The 24,060-nt window shown below is 36.3% G+C and overlaps 1 protein-coding gene across 1 annotated transcript in view; it reads left to right on the forward strand.

The window, feature by feature from the left end:
* The first annotated feature begins 18,204 nt into the window (after nucleotides 1–18,204).
* The window catches only part of LOC150104147 (protein Fe65 homolog), a 554,216-nt gene continuing 548,360 nt past the window's right edge, over nucleotides 18,205–24,060 (forward strand). Inside the window, exon 1 of the mRNA XM_090396406.1 lies at nucleotides 18,205–18,338. The gene's annotated coding sequence lies outside the window, so the exon portion shown is untranslated. The remainder of the gene's footprint in view (nucleotides 18,339–24,060) is intronic.

Here is a 24,060-nt window from a genome sequence, read left to right on the forward strand (position 1 = left end):
TCTTTCTTTCGAGCTCATCATAGCACACATTATTGGCCTTCAAAACAATCGCCATCCTTCACAACACACTTTTGGCAACGTTCATAAAGATTGCGGAAACTGTCAGCAAAGTCCTCTTTAAGAATCGATCGCAGAACCGCTGTCACACGTTCTTGCATTGCCGCCACGTCAGCAAAACGTTAAGCTATCAACATTGTCTTCACCTTGGACTTTTGAAGGCGACTCTTTTTGGGTCGTGGGGAAGACGGTGAACGCCATTTTATCGATTACCGCTTAGATTCTGAATCGAACTGGTAGCACCAGGTCTCATCTCCTGTGACGATGGTTCGCAGAAAGGATGGATCCTGGTCACACGTGGCAATGAAATCTCCAGAGGTTTCCATCCGTTTTGCTTTCCGTTCGTCTGTCAACTTGTGTGGCACAAACCGGGAACAGATCTTTCACTTACCCAAATCTTTGCTGACGATAGTGCACACCGTGTTCTTGCTAATGCCCAATTCCTCCACTAGCAATTGTAGAGTTAGTCGCCGATCTTGTGCCAGCGTTTGTCGCACTCGCTCTATCATGTCTCGGGTTTCTGCTTGTCGACGGCCGACCCAAACATGGCTCATCCTCAGTCGTTTCGTTTCGGTCGCGAAAGCGTTTGAACCAGTCGCAAACACAGTTTCTGCTCACGGCTTCAGTCCCGTACACTTGCACCAACATTTCATGCGTCTCCGTCGCCGTTCTCCCCAATTTGTAGCTGAACTTCTTGATGTTCACTCGTTGCTCCTCTGACACTGACTACGTTCGATTGCCTGCAGCGGGTTTACCCTGACGGTCACGTGTACTCCACGCTAGGTGCGGACCATTCACCGAACTTTTCAGACTGCCCTCATATATATATATATATATATTATATGTCGACTTGGGGAAGCAGGGCGCCCCAAACCGAAACTGAGGACACAGAGGGATTCCTACTGGGAGCGATGGTACTCTATATGAGCAGCTTCTAAACTAAGTCATCGACCCTAGTGGAATGAACTGGAAATAGCTGATTATAGAGCCAACTTAGTTCATTCGAATATGTTCGAAGTCAGGGAGGTGTAGGCTGGAGCAGGTTACCTATCTACTCAGATGCCATGATTGATAATATCAATGATATTATAATTCTTGCATTCCACAGCTGTAGTTATATGGGCTACTGCCGAACCTCTCTCAAGCCAATTCTCGTCTTCGAAGAACAACCCCCATTAAAACCATGCTTTTTTTTTTTTGTCTGATCCACACACAAGAAAGGCCAAGAGATCTGTAGCATATTAGTGCTATGTGTGGGCAAGAGGAATCGAAGAAAGAAGAAATGGCTTCACATTTTGCTTGAATAGCTGAGGGTTTTAATCTTTGGGGATGGTAGTGCAGGGAAAACTTTTCCAATGGACAAACGTAGATGGCATGAAAGAGGAGGCAGTGAAGTTGGTCGTGTGAGTTTCAAGATGGACTGTAAAAGAATGCTGGTTAGCAGCAGCTCTTGTTGTAATGATTTTGAAGGAAAGTGGAGGAATAATAGTGGCCAATTCATCAGAGCACTGTATATGAAAGAATCTATAGAAGACGCACACGTAGAAACTAAACGCATGTGTGTGTGTGTGTGTGTGTGTGTGTGTGTGTGTGTGAGTGAGAGAGGGAGAGTGCAGGATCATTAATTAGCCAGCTTTCCCTCTTCTGGATAGAATCGAGCAATCTTAAAGAGGATTTTGATGCACCACCCCAAATATGGGAGTAATATTTCATGGCTGGGCAGATTTGGGCTTTGTATGAAGTTGGCAGTTGTGGAGGTGTGAAGTAGTGTTTTTTACGAAAAAGTACAGCAAGTTATTTGGTGGCTGCAGTCTGCAGAAGCTATAGTTGCAATGTGGTTGAGCCAGGAAAGATTGGAGGCACAGGTCAATCCGAGAAGAGAAATCTGATCCTTGAAAAATTCCACATTTAATGCTAATATCTCCGAGTCGTTCATTATTGACTATTAAAGTTGTTTACCATGATTTCATATCAGAGCCAGAAACGAACATATGCTTTTGCTAATTCCAAATATCTGTAGTGGTGATTTTAGAATATAGGAATGTGGGAGGGAATCGAATGCTTTCTTATAGTCTATCCATGTCTTGTTTCAGTAAGTTTTTTGTCTTTTTGAATTTCTGAGGCTCATTTTATCAATAAGGATCTGCTCTCATGTTCCTCTAGATTTTTAAAAATTGCCTTTTTGTTCATTCAGATAAAAGTCATTATCTGATAAGTAGTGTTATATAGAATTTGCTATGATTGCAATGAACAGCTTAAGCATAGTGTAGGCATGATATTGGCAATAGTTACTTCGGTCCGTACCCTTATCCTTATCTTTCATTAAGAGTAAAGTACACCCAGATATCACTTGCTCTTCCTCTGAGCCTGACTGCAACAAATAATTAAATTGTTCTGCCATTCGACCATGTAGACTGGTTAGATGTTTTAATCCAAATCAATGTACTTCGTCTTTGCCATGTTTGTTTTTAATTTTTCTAAATTATCTATCTTGTGGACTGATCATTTCTTTAGTAATAATGACATTTTTTGTTTCATTTCTCATTCTATTTCCTTATTCCATGTGGATTCTTGATTATATTCAATAGGATTATTCCAGACTAACTACCAAAGTTCGAGTGTTTCTTCTTTTTCTGGTGAATCATTGTTTGCATTTGTATTTTTCTGGAGAGAGACTGAAAGAAGTGACATTGCTTCAGTCAAAATTGCATATTTTGTACATATTAGTCGATTCTTGCTTCATATCTTTGATTTAACTTGCTCAGATCAGCTGAAGTTTGTTGACTTTTCGTTCTAACCGGATTTTCAATTGTGCAGATTTTTTTATCTTGGCTTTTGTTCTTGCAGGTTGCGACCATGTTTCATTGTTATGACATACGCAGTGCTGTATACGAGCTGATTTGTTTCCTTTATACTGTTGGTTGTGATGGGGTTTTTTATCATAAGATTTACGTCTAAGATTTCAGCTTCGATTTATATAAGGTTTTAATGTTGATAGTCTTATACGGTCATTTATGGAGTTCATATGTTCCAATATCCCTGACTTCATTTTACACTGTACTTATGTCAAAACATTCTGAGTATGTCGTCAGCTCGCTGTGTTGAATGTCGAAGATAGATACAACTACTTTCTGAAGATTTGTTGTTATTGAAGCTCTTGGTTTATTGAATAACTCTTGCAGCTCAAATTCAATAACTATTTTGTTGTAGAAAATGAAATTCTTTTGTTCCATAAGTCTTTATTTTGTTATTGCAGACTCTGGAAATTTTTGTTTTCAAATCATGTGCACATTACTAAAACCCCGGATTTTGGTGTTGATCCACGCAATCATTTCATAAATTCTTTGTTTGTTTCTACAGTCCACATTTTAAATTTGGTTTCTCCCAGTCGCTTTTTAGCATCCTGCCATGGTTGAAGGCAAGGAAAGCTGGGTCCTGTAGCCACTTATCACCTGATGCCCAGGATCCCCATCTGATGCAGTGTTTGATGACCCTGGCGTTAACTGATCCAGTATGGATTTCTTCTTGCTTTTCATCATTAAAATGGAAGTAGTTGAGACCTGTCTGACAGGGAAGACCGAGGCCCTGCTGCTAGCTATTCTGCTGCCAGCATTGCTCTCAACACCATTGAGGTACGCAAGCCCCATCGCCACGTGAAGGCAGTGTTCCTTGGTGGTGGGGGGAAGAAAGTACTGCAAATTGATAGGATATCCAAATCAGGATCAGAACTCTCTAATACAATCGATCGTCATAACAATCGGTGTACGTCACAATATTGCCTTCGTAAATCGAAGACCGCAATGAAAAAAAAAAGAAGAGAACCACCAGTGAACACACGCTTCATCAGTAAAAGCCTGACAGATTGCATCCTAGCTGCAAGCAAGAAAGCAAAGCCAACAACGTCAATCCTTAATAATAGGCAACCCTCAACTCCAATCTATATAACAGAGCACGCGATCCCATATTTCAAAAACCGATTGTACCAAGCATGGAGAACAAAATGAGGAAAAAAACTATAAGTTTCTATTGACTAAGGATTCCCAGGTCTTTATGCGAAAAATATACACTCATTCATGTAATTTTATGTGAATCTGATTTAACCTTCTCCCAGTATAGTGCTTAACTCCTCCGTGCCTATCTTACAGAGACCAAGAGATATACACCATTTCTCACTCTAACATGGCTAAAATAAATCCTGCTGAACATATTCAGAAGGAAAATGTTAACTGTCTTATTTTCGAATCTTTAAAAAACTGGGGAGACAATTTGCACACAAATTCTGAACTCACCATGCTACACACTAACCAATGAAACAAAAAGATTACCCTGTTAAGACTGTTCAATAACATCCTGACAGATATCGATGTTCTAATCTTTATCGAGGTTGTTTTCTATATGTGATACAGAAGTGTTTGCATATAAAATAAACAATTACAGTGCTACACCATATGTAGACTTTCTCTTTTGAGTGCCATAATCGTGTTTATAAATGAAAACCACAGTATATAGTATATGACCGAAACCATAATCAAATTCGAACATACAGAAACTTTACTCTTGGATATCCTGGCTAACGACAAGCACAACTACAAATACACGAGAAACACAATATACAGACAACAGATAGAAACCCATTCAGCTTCCTTCAAGAATTAGAAATATAGCTACCTAACATCAACAAGCGGATAATAATAATAATAATAATAATAATAATAATAATAATAATAATAATAATAATACTATTATTATTTTTTTTTTATTGTTTTTTCAAATATTTACATATGTACAATGATCATCTATTCAGTATATTATTTTACAAGGTTCAGCACTTTGTGCTACATATAATGAGATTTAAATAGTAATGATGATAACAGTTTTTTTATATATATATATATAACAATCATAATAATAATTTACAATTATATTGTTCAGAGTTACATAAGTTGTATAATATTACATGTTGTGGTTTACTATTTTTTTTTTTCAAGTTTGAAAAGGTGTGATTATACAACAGTATTTACACATATGCAATCTAAATATTATGTGTCCTTATTTTCACAAACATACAGTGTAAACTCATGATTTACTTTTAAAATATATATATATTTTTTTTTACATTGCATACATTTGTAACAGTTATTATATACATTACATACATTTGTTACAATTATTATATACATTACATTCATTTGTTTACATATGATACATTACTTACGTTTGTTTACATGTGATATTTACATTACGTACATTGGTTTACATATAATACATACATTGGTTTTCATGTGATACGTACATTTAATGCGTTTGGTTACATATGATACATCTTGGATGAGAACTATTTTTTTTTTTCCTATCATCCTCGAAGCTTATATGTAAGCTTATCTGAGGATGACACCAGTTGGTTATTATGTATTGTTTTTTTTTTTTTTTTTGCTGTGATAGGATGCTACGAAATCTATGATTGAGAAATTCGCACGCGCGCACACACGCGAACACGCACGCACGAACGCACGCACGCACGAACGAACGCGCACACACACACACACACACACACACACACACACACACACACACACACACACACACACACACACACACACACACACACACACACACACACACACACACGCACGCACGCACGCACGCACGCACGCACGCACGCGCGCACGCGCGCACACGCACACACGCACACACACACACACACACACACACACACACACACACACACACACACACACACACACACACACACACACACGCACGCACGCACGCACGCACGCACGCACACGCACGCACGCACGCACGCACACGCACGCACGCACACAGAAACTTGGAATGTATTGATGCACCGCTGAACTGGAAGCCTGAGCGAATATATTGTGTTTCATAATTTTGTATGGTATTTTGGGTGCATGTTTCTTGTTCGTAGAATGTCCTTAGAGCTCTTTTCAGGCTATTGTAGTTTGTAAGGTTTCTGTATTCAAAAGGTAATTTGTTAATCATGTCTGGGATGTAGAAGTTTCGCGTGGCCTTTCCATAGTGATTATTGTATTTATATGTGATATAATTAGTAGTCTGAGGTCTTGTTACATGGTATGTATTACTCTGTCCTGTAGTTGGCATCGAAATAGTGTTTCAGCAAGGCTGCATAGTGACAAATGTTTTGCTGTCAGTATTTTGTGTTCTGCCATTGCAATGTTTATAAGGTCGTGATTTTCTCTTTGTTCCCAAAAGATCAGTTTTGTCATTTTGTACTGTAGCGACATTAATATATTTAATTTGTAAGGTGCACAGAAAGCATACGTTGTTATAGCGTATCTTAATATATTTTGGCATAGTGCTTTGTATATTAGTGTTTATAGGCGTATGGGAATTATGTCTTTTAATCTGTAGGTAAATTCCAAGGTATCGTATTGTTTCAACCTGAGTGAGTGAGTGATTGTAGTGGTTTTGCTGTTCTGTGTGTTTTTTGTGTTGGAAAGTGGATGTTGGATGGTTATATATTTGTTATCAACTGGTCGGGTCAGTGGATTTCTGAATATCATTAGTTTTGTCTTTTCTGAGTTTAGGTGTATGGAGTTTTTCGTGAGCCAGTCGATGATCAGATTTATATCATGTTGCATATTTGTTCGGGTTATGCTTGCGTTATTATGGATGGATATTATTGCTGTATCGTCTGCGCATTGGAATATGTTACCTTTGAGTGGTAACCGATTAATATAGTGCGTGTAAATGTTGAATAGAGTCGGGGAGAGTACAGCTCCTTGTGGTACACCACAGGTTACTGGTAGCTCTCTGCTTCGGTTTGATCCGATACGTGTGACATGCTTTCTTTTTTTTTTTGGAGGTAGTTTGTAAACCACCTGTGAAGAGGCCTGTCTATTCCAACATGCCTCAGCTTTTCTAACAAGGTTTGATGTGTAAGTGTATCGAATGCTTTGGTTAGATCTATAAAGACTACCGTGGCTATTTTGTTTTTGTCTAAGGCGGTAATAATTACGTCTGTAAAGTCTTCCAGGAGAGATGTTGTTCCCTTATTTTCCTGAAAACCATATTATGTTTTGGGGATAATATGAAAGATCTCAGTGTATGCTGTGAGTTTCTTCAGTATAATCCGCTCCATAATTTGATTGATAATTGGTATATGGTATATGGTATATACCATATGGTATATGGTAATTGGTATATGTTGCTATGGGTCTGTAATTGCTGATTAAATTTCTTTTTCCATGTTTGTATATGGGTATAATTATGGCGGTCTTTAGCATACTTGGTATCTGTCCTGTTTTAAATATTTTATTTATTAGTTTTAGTAGGATAGGACTTAAACTAGTTGCATGTTGCTTTATATCTTTAGGTCTGATACCATCTATTCCTGGGCCTTTGTTTGGTTTGATTTGATGTATTGCTGAGAGAAGTTCTGCTTCTTTTATGGTTGGGAACCATAATGTCTGTTTTGATCGCGGTCCAAGTGGAGGGTCTCGTTTTGTGATTGGGGGAATATTTCTGTGAAGTTCTTGGATGGAGTCTGCAAAGTATTGGTTAAAGTTATTTGCTAGTTGTTGGATAGGTTTTGCGTCTTTCATGAAGCTGTGTTTTATGGTTTCGGAGGCAGTGGTGTTGGGAACAGAATCTAGCATCTCATTAATCAGATGCCAGGTTTGTTTCATGTTGTTTTGTGCGGAGTTTAGTTTGCCTCTGTAGTAGCTTCTTTTTGCATTTCTGATTTGTGTTGTAAGGCGATTCCTTGTTATCTTATATTCAGTTTTTAAAGTTGCGTTATTTGGATATCACTTTAATTCTTTCCATAAAGCGTCCTTTCTGTGTATTTCTAGGATTAAGTTTTGTGTTATTTTTGATCGAATTCGGACTTTCTTTGTAGCTTTCTAATATATTTCCTCCAGTGTGAGTTTAATGTTGTTGTATAAGATATCTGCTGAATCTGATGCCAGGTGTTCCCAGTCTGTTTTTCTTATTTCGTGGTTGATTATTTCTTCGTCTATTATTGTTTTCTGTCGTTTTTCTTCTGTGGGACATTGCATGGGTATTGTCTTGGTGTGCAGGTTTAGAGCGGTGAAGTAATGGTCTGCTACTTTGCACTTTATGACTGATGCAGTGTAACTATTTGGTGATGCGCGGACGTTTATATGGTATAGACAGGAGGCAGTGATAGTATTTCCGAATATTTCTTCTCTAGTACATGATGTTATTGTTGGTATTAGATTGTACATGGATAGTGTGTCTAGGTATTGTACAGTGTTGTTCTGGTTTTCATTTGCAATATTTATGTTTATGTCGCCAATTATCATTAGGTGTTCGGTTGAGCATATTTCTTGGCTTGAAAGACAGCAATTGAGTTCGTGTAAGAATTTTATCATGTTTAGGTTTGGTGGCCTGTAAATAGCATTTAATATTATGGGATGCTGTGTATTCGTGCTATTAATGATTTCGAGGCAGAGGGTTTCAGCATGCTCAAATTGATAGGCCATTTCTTTTGCTATTAATTTTTGTTTCATAAATTAAGAGCCTGTGTAGCTCAGTGGATGTGGCGTTTGCACACCACCGCGCTTGGCCGCACGTAGGAAGACTTGGTTTCGAGTCTAGTCGGTGACTAGAGGAAATTTTTCTAAGCCTTTTTTCGACCGGTTCCCGAGTTAGTCGATCGCTGGCACGGGCAAGCAGGTTTTCCCTCCCGGAAACTCGGATTTTTCGTCCTGTAAACTCAAGAAAATCGACCGTAGAACACACATTATTTCAGACATTAAATATATTGTGTTAGGGTTAGGGACCACGAGATGGGGGCACATTTCAGCCGTCTCTCTTCACTGCGTACCGCTTAATTAGTGATAGCCTTGGGACATCTGGCTCTGATTGGGTACCAGTGGAGATTGAACTGCCCACTCAGTCTCCAAAAGTTAGATAGGGCTAAATGGCCTCGCCTGCTCCCGTATACGGGAATAAAAAGGCGTTAGCTGAAATATTAATATTCCACCCCTCTTCTTTTTTGGCGACATGATCTATGTTGTTGGAAGCCTGGAATTTGGAAAGTAGTCGCTTCGTCATTAGTTATGGATACTTCTGTAAGAATCAATATATCAATAATATCAGTGTAATTCCTCAGATAAGCCTGCAATAATAACCAATGTTTTCGGATGCTTCTGATGTTAATACGCAGGATTGAGAGATCTGTCGCTTGTACTGTGTTTTGTTTCCATGCATCAAGAGATTCGAAAGTACAATTACTGATGTATTCTTTTGTAATTACATCTATCTGATGGTTCACATTCATTTTTGTTGTGTTGAGATCTTCTTATTGAACTAAGTTGGAGTCTTTTGTTTCACTCTGGCAACCTGTCTATATCTTCCGAGCTTTTTATTTGTATAGACTTTGAAGTCTGTGACTTTCTCAAGAATATTTTGCCGTCTTTGATCCATAAAAATTTATACTTTTTTTCTGTTTTTTCCTTTCTTGCTTTGTAGAAAAGATTCTGATTGAAAGGTGTTAAATACTCAGATAGAAAGATTGGTGTATTGTCTTGCGATGCATTTAAATCCTTGACTACTGGTTTTTTCAGTCTGCTGGCTTTTATGAGATTGTCTCTTGTAGCCTTGCTTGTCAGACGAACTATGACTGGTGCCGGTCGTGGCGAACCTTGTTTTCTGTTCTTCCTGGGGAACCGATTTATGGTCTGAATATCATTATGCTGTAGCGGGATGTCAATTGCATGGCCTAACTTTAGAACTACGTCTCTGAGATTTTCTGTGGATTCGGTTTCTGAAAGACCGTTTATAACAGGTCTTCTTTATGCTGTTGCTGGTTTAAAACTTTTTTTTTATTATTATTATTTCCGGCGACTCCAGGAGTCCTTAGACTCATCGAGGGAGGCCCTAAACATCATGTCCACACAACTATGCGATTACATTCTCACAGTATTTATCATACCTTGTCTTGAACTCGTTCACCGTCATAGCACCCACAACAGACTCTGGCAGCTTATTCCACTCATTTACCACTCTAAAAGTAAAGAACCCAGCTCTAAAACCCCTGCTAACCACACTCTTGCCCAGCTTCCATAGGTGTCCCCTAGTTCTCCTACCACCAGTCCTGATCTCAAAAATATCCTCTGAATTAATCCTATAGAATCCCTTTAGCAATTTGAATGTCTCAATCATATCTCCCCTTTTCCACCTATCAACTAGTTTCTGCAACCCACAAATCTTCAACCTGTTCTCATATGGTTCATTCCATAGGCCTGTTATCTTCTTAGTCACTCGCCTCTGGATCCTCTCCACCTCCTCCCCATCAAGAAGGAACCGAGGTGACCAAATCTAGGCACAGTAATCGAGATGAGGTCTTATCAGGGCTCGGTACAGAGGTACAATAACTTGCTTGTCTCTGCTCGTCAAGGTATTTTTCAACAACCAAGTGAGTTGATGAGGTGATTTAGCTACTTTAGCAGTGTGTCCCCTAAACTTCATCTCCTTATCCACCAACACTCCCAAGTCCCTGGCCTCATCAATCTCTTGGAGTACAGTTCCACCAATGTGGTATACTGCTGCTAATCTTTTCACCCCAAAATGCATAACCTTACATTTTGTCACATTAAATTGACATCCATTCTCCTTAGCCCAGAACTCCAATCTATCTAAGTCATCCTGCAAGACTTTGACATCTTCTGCATTCACTCTTCGTACTGTTGTTTCAGGGAATTAAATTCTTGACGGAGTTCCGATGTGTCTTTTATCAATTTGTGCTGACTCTCAGTTAATGCGTTAATGCTGGTTTTAATGTCTTTTACTGTTTGTAAGACTTCTTCGACTTTTGAATTATTAAATTGAACAAACTCTTCATATTCGCTAATTTTTTTGTTATTTCTTTATTCTGTTTATCAAATAGTTCTTGGACAAGATGTACCAAGCTGGCTTTTATATTTTCTAAACCTTTTTCTAGTAATAAATTAACGGAACTCAAATTATAAGACTCACCGGTGTTTTGTTGTCTGTTCAGTTCATCGATCCGATTCTGCCTCCGGCGTAATCAGTTGCGTCGTGGGTAGTGGCGTTTCTTTGTTCTCTCTACAGTTTAGGCACTTCCATTTTTCTCGTTTGGCATTGGATTTGCGTTGCCAGGTTGTTTCAGAAAGTCCAGAACATGTAAAGTGAAGATTCCTATGGCATTTCCTGCAGGTTATGTAATATCCGTCGGACGGCAATTCCTTCTGACACTTGTTGCACTTCATGACTCTCCTTTCTTCCTTTGGACAGCTGCAAAGATGGCGACGTCCTTTGTTCTGTACTCGTTAGCAACCACGGTGTGTGCTTCAATTTTTAGCACACTCATATTTTGGATTCCACTTGGCCGATTCCGATGAATTACATGTCACTGTCTTCAGTGTGACAAGTAGAGTTTCTTTTTGACACTTTTAAATTAAAAACAGGAGTTAGAACCACATTAAAACTATAAAAACGGGACCAGCGATACGACCATGCAACCGTTCGTATGCCTACACAGCGCCCTCTCAATAATAATAATAATAATAATAATAATAATAATAATAATAATAATAATAATAATAATAATAATAATAATAATAATAATAATCTTTTTTTTCCTTATAGGGAGTAGGCGAGGCCTTTTAACCCTACTAGCATTTGAAGATTGAGTGGGCAGTTCAATCTCCATCAGTCGCCAATCAGAGATTGCTGGCCCGTTCACTATAATTATTTATTAGCAGTCGCCGATTAAGAGACCGGCAAGCAAGTGCTGCCATCTCTTGGTACTTGCCCTAATAGGATGTTACTGTCTGAAATAATGTGGGTTCTACAAAAGATTTTCTTTGGTTTACAGGATGAAATTACGAGTTTCCGGGAGAAAAAACCCGCTTACCCCTGCCGGAGATCTCGGAAACCGGTCGAAGAAGGCATAGAAAAAGTTCCTCCAGTCGGCTGCTAGACTCGAACTTATAAGTCTATCTGTGGCCTAGCACAGAGGATGCAAGCGTCACTTCCACTGAATTTGTGACATTCACATAAATATCCTTGACTTTGGCTCTTCAACTACTAACACATATCTTGATATATTAAGCCGGTATAACATAAACTTTACCATAAACTCCCCAGCAAGAGAAGAAATACATGACGACTCAATAACACATTCATGCATAGACCACATCAACATACGGGCTCCTATCAACACATCCATCTCATTATCAATCGCCACTAAAATCGCTGATCACTACTTCATCGCAACTTCATTCCACAGTTCCGCCTTTACATTCCCAACCTACTGTAAATCCCCCACCCCAAAGTAACTTCGCTCTATTATCACAGTAAGAAGCATCGCTGATAACCTTATAAAAAACACACTGTATACCTAACTGTATACACAAACGGGAACAGACTACTCATCAATAACGTTATGTGACAGCCTGAAATCCCTGTTAACAGGAACAAAAAGAAAGGCAACAAAACACGCAAGAAACAGGAGACAAGTACTAAATAATCCATCGATAAATGAAGACATCCTTAATAGTATTGTAATAAGAGACATAATGTGGTATAGAGTAAAAAAAAGTCACCCAACAACATTCACCTACAAACATTATACAAAAACACAAGAAATCAACTAACAACTAAAATTAGGAGCGCATAAAGACACTACTACTTTTAGAAATTCGCGGAATACAGTGTCAACATGAGGCAAACATGGTCTACACTTAATGAACTATTAAGCCGAAAAAGGAAAACCGCCCACAAGATTTTATCACTAAAAACTTCAGTCAAGAGAAGAACCACAATGATCTCACAGAATCATTTAACTATGCCTTCACAATAGAATAGATACAGTAAACAACAGCACAAAACTATTAACGCAAAGTCAGCAGTAGACAAGGTACTTTCCTCCCATATCCAAAAATTATAAATGAAAGATGCTCTCTCACAACTAAATTGAAGGACGAGTCCGGGAATAAATCCCGTAATTCGGAAACTTTTGAACATGATATTCGACACCTGCGATGAACCTAGACAACTATAGTTACACCGCGATAGTTATACTTGTTTACAAACAGGAAAAAGAAGTGACGTTCAGAACTACAAACCTATAGCTAATATGCCTGTCTGTACACTTCTTGTAAAAGTAATACACACAAGACTACAAAACTGCTTACAGAAATATAACATCATCTCACAAAAGCAATACGGTTCCTAGAAAATGAAAAGCACAACTATGTTATTAGAGGACATTACGAACAAATTAAATAAAACTCTTGATACAAATAAATTTTCTATCCTCATACTTCTTGACCTAACCAAAGCATTTGACACACTTGATCATGAAATATTACTCACCAAGTTGTACTCAATTGGAATAAGAGGAACACTGCATACCTGGTTTAGGAATTATTTCACAGACATAATGCAAGTAACAAAAACAGGCACACATCACATTACATCGTATCCAGGGAATAGATACAGCACGGAGTCTCTCAAGGAGCAATATTATCACCCATTCTGTTCAACACATACATTCCATTCAAAACCTGGCCGTACAAAGTCAAATGTATCAATACGCAGATGATACAGCACTACTAACAGTCTACACAGACATTAACACTGCTCTCTCTCTCTCTCTCTATTATATAATACCTTCATGACGAACTACGCATTATTTCTGCAAAATTCTACCAAGCAAAAGACATGATGCAACCAACATAAAAAACTCATGTATCACGGAATATATGAAACAATACTAAGGTACAGTATAACTGTATACGGAAACGCAGCAAACAGTCACTTATCGAATTTAGAATTGTTCCAAGGTTCTTTGGAGACTTATTACACACCAGACAATAACCGAATCCCTAATTATGGTCATGTACTCTCACTAAGATATTATTTCAATTACCATAATACTGCCATATCATCTAAAACAGTGCTTCCCAACGTTCTGGATGTCAGGGCCCCCTTTGCACAAATTAAAATATTTCATGGCCCTCCTCGAAAAAAAATCGTAATAGAGACATATATTATTATAATATTTATTGTAGTTATATTCAATACAAAACATACACAGCGAATATTGCAAAAATCAAATGCATATATTACATTTTTGCCTCTTACCGTTTGGTCTGAAGACGATGTGGGCTGTTCTGGTAAAATATGAAATACTGTCATTTTTTTTTTAGTCTGTTTCTGCTTCTTCTGATTGTTCGCGGGATTTTTTTTTTTTTTTTTTTTTTTTTTAATCAGCCACTTATCCATCTCAGGGTTAAATATTTTTAACGTAGAATAGATCAAATAATAGCACCACTTACCGATACAGGCACACCACAGACTAACAACATGAAATTATTGAATATTACCTGAATAAGGGAATCCTCGGAGCAGGAACATTTTTCTCTTTTGTGACTTTTCTCCCTTTACGGTAATTAAGCCTAACGCGAAACAGACAGCAATGATATTAAGAAGTGCATATGATTGGTGCGGTATTAACAAAAGATCGCGCAACCGAAAGATAAAAGCATAGCTGACAATTGAGTTGAAATGCTAACTCTCTTCAACCGAATTCCATATGTGAAACTGCCATAACATTCATTATATATATATATATATATATATTACTTAGTTTTAACACTTTTACGAATTTTAACACGTTCCATTGAATTTTATTGCTGCCTTGGGAAATCGAACTCACACACATCTAATTAATAACAATAGTTTTTAGTTAGATACTGTGTTTGCCCATGCAACATATGGTTTTGTTTCAGTCTATACAGCATAGTTTCTGCATGAGAGGACATGTGATTCATTAATTAGTGTGTTTTTATCCCAGTTGTCTCTAATTGCACTATTTGTTGAGAAATATATTACGCAGACTCCTCATACCTTATTCACTGGCATAATAAAAGTACTTGTTTTTATTGCCTCTGCAGTATAGTGGCTGTTAGGGAGGGTGTGTTGTTTACCACTGCAAGCTAGTTACTATCTTCTCACATGAACTTGTTTAAGCTTTTTTTATGCGTGAAGTATATGCGAAACTTTTATTGGTAACAGAAAACTAGCTTGGATGACAGTGATAACATGAAACGAGATTTGATATGTACATAAAGTCAATATCAACAGTCCCTGATTAGAAGATTTGGAGCTTCCCTGGAGAGCATTCGAAGTAAATACAATTAACCACTGCTTTGAAATGAAACATGTGAATAAGCAATATTTACTAATATTCATTAAGCACCGAACTATGCAGAAAGCAAAGTTTGTGAACCAACACGAATGTGTGAATTTTTCCATTAAAATATAAAAAATAACAAAAAAGAAATAATAAATAATAAAAGTTAAATACGTTTCTTTTAAAATAAAAAAATCTACTTAGTCTTAAAATATTTAAAATTTGTTTTCATTATTTCACGGTCCCCTCAACAACCTACATCCCCAAGAAGGCCGCAGCCCACAGTTTGGGAAGATCTAAACATCTAAACAGTTACAGAACATTGAAACACAAACTGTGGAAATCGTATCGGCACATTTAGTACTGTAAAAGTTGCCATTCGGATTACATAAGACCTGGTAACCACAGCAACAAACGTTAAAAAAGTTAAGTTAAATCTAGCTTCGAAGTTGCTGGGATTATTGTGCCCCTTCATCCTTTTATTACTAATATTAGCACATAACTCATTTTCATAAATATATCATATCCGTTCCTTTACTACATCCTATGCATTGTTAAACACACACCCACCCACCCACCCACCCACCCACCCACCCACCCACCCACCCACCCACCCACCCACCCACCCACCCACCCACCCACACCCACCCACCCACCCACCCACACCCACACCCACACCCACAGACACACACCCACCCACCCACCCACCCACACACACACACACACACACAAATTTAATTATTTAAATGAAATTCTTTTATAAAGATGGATGTCAATTTAATATGGCAGAGTGTAAGGTTATGCATTTTGGAGTGGAAAGATTACCATCTGTGTACCTGATTGATGGGACTGTACTCCAGGCATTTGATAAAGCCAAGGATTTGGAGTGTGTGATTACGGTAAAGTTGAAATTCAGAGCATATAGCAAAAGTGGCTAAAACAGCTCATAGGATTACATAGTTATTGAAGAAGACTCTAATTGGAATAAAAACCCCTTCTTATCACGCAGTGATAAGAAGGAGTTTTATTCAAATTTATAAGGCATTGATAATATCTGGATTATTGTGCACAGATCTGGTTATCTGGATTTCTTGAAGATGTGGATGAGATGGAACAGATTCAGAGGAGAGTAACTAAGATGGTGGCAAGACGATGTGATGCTCCATATGAAAAGAAATTAAAGATTTGTGGGTTACAGAAGTTGGTTGATCGGCGGATAAAGGGCGGAAATGATAGAGATATATAAGTTGCTTAGTGCGATTTATAGGATTGATGTGGATGAAATATTTCAGCACTTGAAAAATGTGAGGAAAAGTGGAGGTCATCCATGGAAATTGAGTATGGTTGTGGTTAGTAAGGAGTGAGGGCTAGATTTTTTTGCTTGGAGAGTGATGCAGTGGAATAGATTGTCAGAGTCAGTTGTGTGTGTTTTGTCGCTGAATGATTTTAAGGAAATATGACAGATATTGTACAAGTATTGATGATTTGAGTATTTTTTTTAAGTGGGCTTTCCGCGATTGATGCACGAACGCAATTAAATTAATAATAACATTAAAATTACTGAATGTAATGTGTATTAATATTACTATGCATACTGTAAGAATGTAATATTGTCACTATGCGATATATGAATATTACTATGTAAAATGTAATAATATTACTATATAATATATGAATATAAGTATAACGTAATATTTAAAAAAAAAACATTTTTATTTAAAAAAAAATGGTAGTAGTAGTAATAGCAGAATCTCAAGAATCTTGGCGAGCTTTCTTTCCTTTCATTGCTCTATTTGTTTTTGAAGGAATGACGTGATGTAATTTTTTTATTATTATTTTATTGTATTCTACATATTCATTCCAAATTTTAGTCCTTTTCTTTATATATATATGTATATATATATTTTTAAAAATTTTTTTTTCTTTCTAGGTACTTCAGAGGCTACCTTATGAATTACATTTATTAAAGTTTTCTATTCTTCTTCTATATTTTCATTAATTTTGCATCTTTTAGGTATACTATTAATCGTGATTGAGACAGATTCGCTTATCCGTATGGAACATTTCATAAGGACGGCGGACGTCAAGATAGATATAATGAGTGTCGTTCTCTGGCTAATGCAATTAAAGCACTAAGAAAAGTTACTAAGTTTCGTTCAACCAAGTGCAACTAAGAATTTTATTCGTTCTCTTGTACTGTTGAAATATTGTTATATTTCAATATCTAAAATGCGATCTGAATATTATTTGTTCACTATCAACACAGAAAAGCAACAGTTGTAGAAAGGTTTTTTTCACTTGGTTGCAAATGAAATTAAACTTTCAAAGAAATATTCTTGTTTTATTCTCTAGCAAATTAAAGCAAAGTTTGCGCGTGAAGTATCTTCACGACTTACATTTCGATAAAGGATAAAACATTAATATAATTTCTTAGCATGTTTAATTTAAGTAAGAATTGTGTTATCGGTTTTGTTTCCAGGAAATGCATATATTAATTATTGCTGTAAACTTCGTGAGACAGTAATATATCAAAACTCGCAGATTTCTAGAAACACTGCTTTTTAATTCCCCTCCTCCGTTTACATAGAAATATCAATAATTTTGGTCATATTTATTTAATTTCATTCAAAAACAGAAGTATTTCCATGTCAAACGCCCTAGCCTGACTACTTTTAGTTGATTAATCGTCTCTTCCACTGTAAAAAAAAAAAAAAGAAAAAGAAAAAAAAAAGACGGTTTTGTCTGCGAAGGCCAGAGATACGGTGGTCAACGTAGTTTAATATATAGATTCTTCCTGAATTAGTTCGCCATTTCCTGAGGGATTTAATGGCGGGATTTCAATAACAGCTGCATAACGAATGCATCGAACTGCTATTCACGGATGTTGCGACATCTAGTGAGGATAAAATGAACGATGCATACTGATTCATTGAAAGGAGAGTTAAGTTTAAGATTGTTGGGTGTATCTGAGAAAGCTTTACTGTTATGTTGTTTTCTTTAGTATTATTCCCTAAAAACATTAACCATTAAATGATTCAGTTATCTGAATACAACGATTTACAAGCAATGGACAATAAGTGTGTTGAGTTTCGCTTAAGAAAAGGTTAAGGTAAGATCGTCGCATTTTTTATTTTTATTTTTACTGTTAATTGGCTGATCGTATTGATCCTATCAATTGAATGGCAATAATAAAGATAAGCCTGCTAACTATTAAAGAACATTTTAATTCATTTTTTATTTTATTTAAATATTTAAACTCACTATACATTCAGTATTGGAAATTTAGTATCGTGAAATATTTTTAACAACACCTGCAGCATTCCAGCACTATATGTCTGTAGCTTATGTTATTTACTTCTGCGAAGAAGCTATTTTTATTAAGCATCACATACAATTGCAAATCTAATTTTGTTTAAATTGACATTTAACTCTTGTGACAATTAAGCAAACCTATTTTATTTTTATTTTAAGCTGTAATTTTTAATATTGTTATTCTAGTTCGTACGTCGGTTATGTAAAAGTCGCATTTGTATTTTTATGTTATTCTGTTTGGATAATGGTTCTTCATGAAATCAGAGCTTCAACTCGTACTCAACATTTGTGTCATACATTCCCTTAAATTTACTGATAGAAATATGATATTCAGTCGTATCAAAAAATAATGAATTTCAGAAATTCCTTCCTGACCTCTTATGATGATCATCCCTTACCCTTTGTGATGTAAAAAATCCCCATGCCTCCTATATAGGACTCTTGCAACAGTTTGTCTTCTTTTCTTTCAATTTACAAAACTATAACATTCATTACTCCAGTCTATCATTAATCAGAATTCCTTAATAATTATTATCACATCAATCACCATGGAGTCAGCAGACCCATTATGGGAGGTCCACTTATCTTATAATGTACTTATCATACTAAGCCTTAAACTCCTAGCATTCTGTGCCTTACATCTACACCTTGACAGAACTTCTGGGAATGGTCTCTCACCTCCCCCCCATATTAATCCAGTAAAATACCCTCACTAACTTAAACATCTCTATCATATTACCTCTTTTTCTACCTATCCACCAAGCTCTACAACTTACATTCCCTCAACCTTTTTACACAACTGAAGATCTCCCATTCAATCAATTCACATGAAATATCATTAATAAATAAATTAAAGAGCAGTGGTCCAAGAGCAGAACACTGTGGCACACCACTAGTTAAACAGCATCACTGTATATGAATTTCTGTCATCCAATACATTCATCACTTTATCATGAAATGCAAGTAGATCGCTAATACAAAACCACCCTTGACGAAACATGATGACCATCATAAGGAATCCTATGTCCATCACCACAGTCCTGTATTCTATTCCTAACGAATGTCTTCTATACTGCTACAGGTGCATGTATACAGACTGGTCTATAACTGTAAATTTCTAGCCTAGAACCATACTTGTGGAGTGGTAATATTTAGCCTTATTTCCACTCCTAAGGAACCTTTTCTTTAGCAAGACTTTCATCAAATAATGAATTCTGTAACCTCTGCATGAATAGCTGACAAACCAATTGAAAAATCTCAGATTCTTTTGTTATAATGAGAATTGAACCTGTAATAGTTTTCAGAGGATACAAGTCATAATAATAATAATTATTATTATTATTTTAATGGTGTCTTCATGAAATCAGAAGACTCATGGGAAACCCTACATTGACACACACTAACCATTATTCACACAATATCTATCATACTTCTCCTTAAATTCATTCACAGACGAAGCACTCACAACCACCCTCTTATGCAATTTCCAGGGATAACCCCTCATTTCTTTTTCTCTCTCTCTCTCTCCCCCTCCCTCCCTGCACTGTCTGTACAGGAAAAAAAAAGTTATCAATATCAATCCTATAAAACCCTTAAGAGGAAACATTCCTCATAGGAAACATTGCACAGATCTGCAGCAGTCTTTGTCACTTGCTTCTTCCAGCTGTACCACAAAAGTGCCATTATTTTGATTATCTACCTCTGAATCTTCTTCATCCTGATCTCCCAAAAATCCAGGTGCTTTGCACAGTGGTAGAGATATAGCCAGGTCAAAATTTACTAATAAGGAAACTCCTAACTTGTCATTGTCTTTTCACTTTTGCAACAGCTTTCTGTCATCTTCTCTCTGTGTTTTCTGAATTTTAGTATCTTTTATTGTTACCCAAATCACTTATCTTCCACTTGCTGTGCTGATATTGTAGAATTAAAAATTCAGGTTTTTAATTGTGCAACTCAAGAAACTCAGCTGTAGAACTCAAGTCATTACAGACAACAATACAACTGTTATGGTCATGAGATGGCAGTACTTGTCTGCATTAATCTCATCCTGATGTCTTAAGAATCATTGATAACTCTGAACTCAGCTATTCCTTTGGAGGAGGGGGGGGCATTAGTGGATAGTGATAGGTTTCAAAAATCATGATTATCATCATAACTGAATTTTTTATCAGTTTTCTTCAAGGAAACAATTAGAAAGTAATGAAGAAAAATGTATTCAGATAAATGTATAATGGGAAGTTTGTCCAGTTAATCTCACACATTATTAACAGATTGTTATGGTATTTCTCTCCTGAAATATTTATTATTATTATTAATCCAGACCTTCATGGAGTTATAAGACTCACTGTTGTAGATTTGCCTCAACTAAAACAGCAGTTCATATTACTCTAAACTCTTTTATTGCACTCACCACTCTTCAGCAGTGGATTCCATACTCTTAACAACTCATGCAAAAGAAACTTTTTACTGTCTTACTACTTCTGTTTACATCTTCCAGAAATATTTTTCTAAAAACATTTTAGAATAAAAAATAATCTTCCAAATGTTTGTCGATTTTGTACATCTTATATTTGTGTCATACCATGTAAAATCATCAGGGCCAAAGCTGCATAATTTTTGATTTTGATGAGAGTGAGTTATTTTGTTGCCTTATCCTCTAGATAGAAGAAAGTTTTAGATTTTTCTAAAATTATATCCAATTAATTATAAGGTAGTGGCCATTTTTATTTGGTGGATCAACAGAATTTTCGTGATTTCAGAGAGTTTTAAAGTTAATCACAGTTTATTTCTATATTGTCCAGTTTTTGGTTTTTTTTACTGTCACTTGAATGCTCAGAGTATGCACATTTTGATTTTTTTATTTGCATTTTTCAGACAAACAATTTTTTTTTTTTGAGATGGCAGCCACCTGCTTTGGATTTTCCAAGTGCTCTTTTTTCCCATTTTGTACTCTACCCTGTTGACCTTAGGTTTAATCCAAGTCAGATTTTTTGCATTTTCCATTTATACATGTAGTGGGATATGTATGTCCCAAACCACCTTGACTGAAGCCCTTTCTTCTGCGAGAAAAATTGAAAATGGCCAACTTTGAAACCTAGAAAAGTTATGCCAGGGATCAAATAAAAATTTGAAATTTTTATGGGAGGTGAGTCTTGATAGGTGTCTATAAAGCAGAATTAGTTCCATTCTGTCATTTTCATTCCTTCAGCCTTCTTATTGTGCTATCTTCTATCGAAGGTCAGCGACCATCTTGGCGAACAAACTACGGTCTTGTGCTAATCTGAGCAGTTGTACACTGCTCTTTCCTGTCCACGTCTTGATGTTGTCAAACCATGATATTCTTTTTCTTCCTCTAGTTCCTTTGCCATCAATTCTTCCTACCAAAATAGTTTGTAGAAGTTGGTATTTGCTGTTTCTCATGATGTGGCCAAGATATGATGTTTTTCGTTTCTTGATTATTTGTACAAGATGTTTAGCTTTGCCAATGGATTTTAAGACCTCTTCATTGGTAATTTTTTCTGTCCATGATATCTTTAGCATTCTTCTGTATAGCCACATCTCAAAGGCTTCGATTTTCTTGATGGTTGTCGCCTTCAATGTCCATGTTTCAACTCCATAGAGCAGAATAGACCACACGTAACATTTCAGCATTCGGCATCTGACTTCCATGTTTAGGTCTTTATTGCAGAATAGTGTTCTCATTTTCATGAAGGACTGCTGTGCAACTTCAGTCCTTGTCTTTATATCTATTTCTGGATCCCACCATTCATTAAGCCAACAACCAAGATATTTATATCTTGACACTTGATCAATATTTTTCTCATTGAGTGTCAGTTTCATTGATGAGGCTGGATGTTTGCTGATGATCATGTATTTTGTCTTGTTGATGTTTATATTTATTCCCATTCTTTGGCTTTCTATGTATACTCTGTCAATGAGTTTTTGGAGATCCATAATGTTATCTGCAATTAGCACGGTATCATCTGCATATCGTAGGTTGTTAACAATCTTTCCATTTATTGTGATTCCCTCTGGACATTCTTCTAATGCTTTTTTAAAGATTACCTCTGTGTATATGTTGAACAGGAGTGGTGAGAGCACACATCCTTGTCTCACTCCTCTTTTGATGTTAATATCATTGGTGGTAATGTTGTCTAATTGAATGGTAGCTGACTGATTCCAATACAGATTTGTTATTAGTCTTATGTCTTGTTCGTCTAGCCTTATTTGTTGAAGGACTTCTATTAAGTTAGTGTGTCCGACTTTGTTGAATGCTTTTTCAAAATCTATGAAACACATAAAGACAGACAGAAAAGGGCCTCTCTAGTACCAAAACCATTCCGAAAGCCGAATTGTGTTTCACTTAGAGTTTCTTCACTTTTTCTATAAATGCGATTCTGAATTACTTTCAAAAATATTTTTAATGTTTGGCTCATTAGACTAATAAGTCGGAAGTCACCACAGGAATTCGCTTTGGGTTTCTTTGGGATAGTGATAAATGTAGATTTGAGCCAATCTGATGGAAATTCATCACTTTCATATATTTCATTAAATAGTTTTTCAAGAAGTTTGATGTTATCTGGTTCTATTAATTTTAAAAATTCTGTTTGCACACCATCTGGTCCACTGGCTTTTCCTGTTTTACTTGTTCGTATAGCATTCTCTATTTCGCATTTCATGATTGCTGGTCCTTGAATGTTATCTTTTATATTTATAGGCTTCTGTCTAGTATCATTGAAAAGTTCTGTTACATATTTTATCCAAATCTGTGCTTTATTCTCTTCTTCTAGAACTATTTTTCCATTTTCGTCTCATAGAGACACTATTTGCTTTTTCCTCAGTTTTCCGGAAATTTCGTTGATTTTCTTATACAACCCTTCTTATTTAACCCTTCAGCCTAGATAGCTTTTTAAAAGTGAAGAAAATCATGATTTTTTTTGTTGCATTTTTCCTTGCATTTAGTATATTCACTTATCAAGCCATCACTTTTTAGGGTGCCTGAGCAGTTTGAAGGGTAAATTACATGTTCAGTTTTTATGTCACCAACATTAATGTAAAAGTAGAATAAAACTTGAAATAAATATGGTTTTTCTTTTATGACCAGTAACTAATGCAATGCAGGCAATGTAATTTGTTATTGCTAGTGTTTGCCAAAAGCAGGTACAGTGCAGTTTGAAGCTTATAAAATTTTTGTTGTACTTTAACCAATCTTACTTAGCTAGGTAATAAAAAAAATAAAATAAACAAAGCTCTTTTGAAGCAGAGATTGCAATATTTTCCTCATCAACAACGTAGCTGTGATACATTTTTGTGTTGATTTTCTTTGCTTTTTGAAATCTTTTTTTCTTTTAGCATCTTGCCTTATTGTTTTCACTGGAATCAAAAATAATTTTATACAAGATTGTTGCTAGAATAGAAGTTGAACATGGTTTGAGGTTACAATATGGTGATTTTATTATTATTATTATAACCCCAAGACCTCATGGAGTCAGACTCATCTGGGAGGTCCTTTTATAACA

The sequence above is a fragment of the Typopeltis vanoorti genome, chromosome 8, assembly GCF_054136105.1.
Source record: "Typopeltis vanoorti isolate ZY-2024b chromosome 8, IOZ_Tvanoo_1.0, whole genome shotgun sequence".
Taxonomy (NCBI): domain Eukaryota; kingdom Metazoa; phylum Arthropoda; class Arachnida; order Uropygi; family Thelyphonidae; genus Typopeltis; species Typopeltis vanoorti.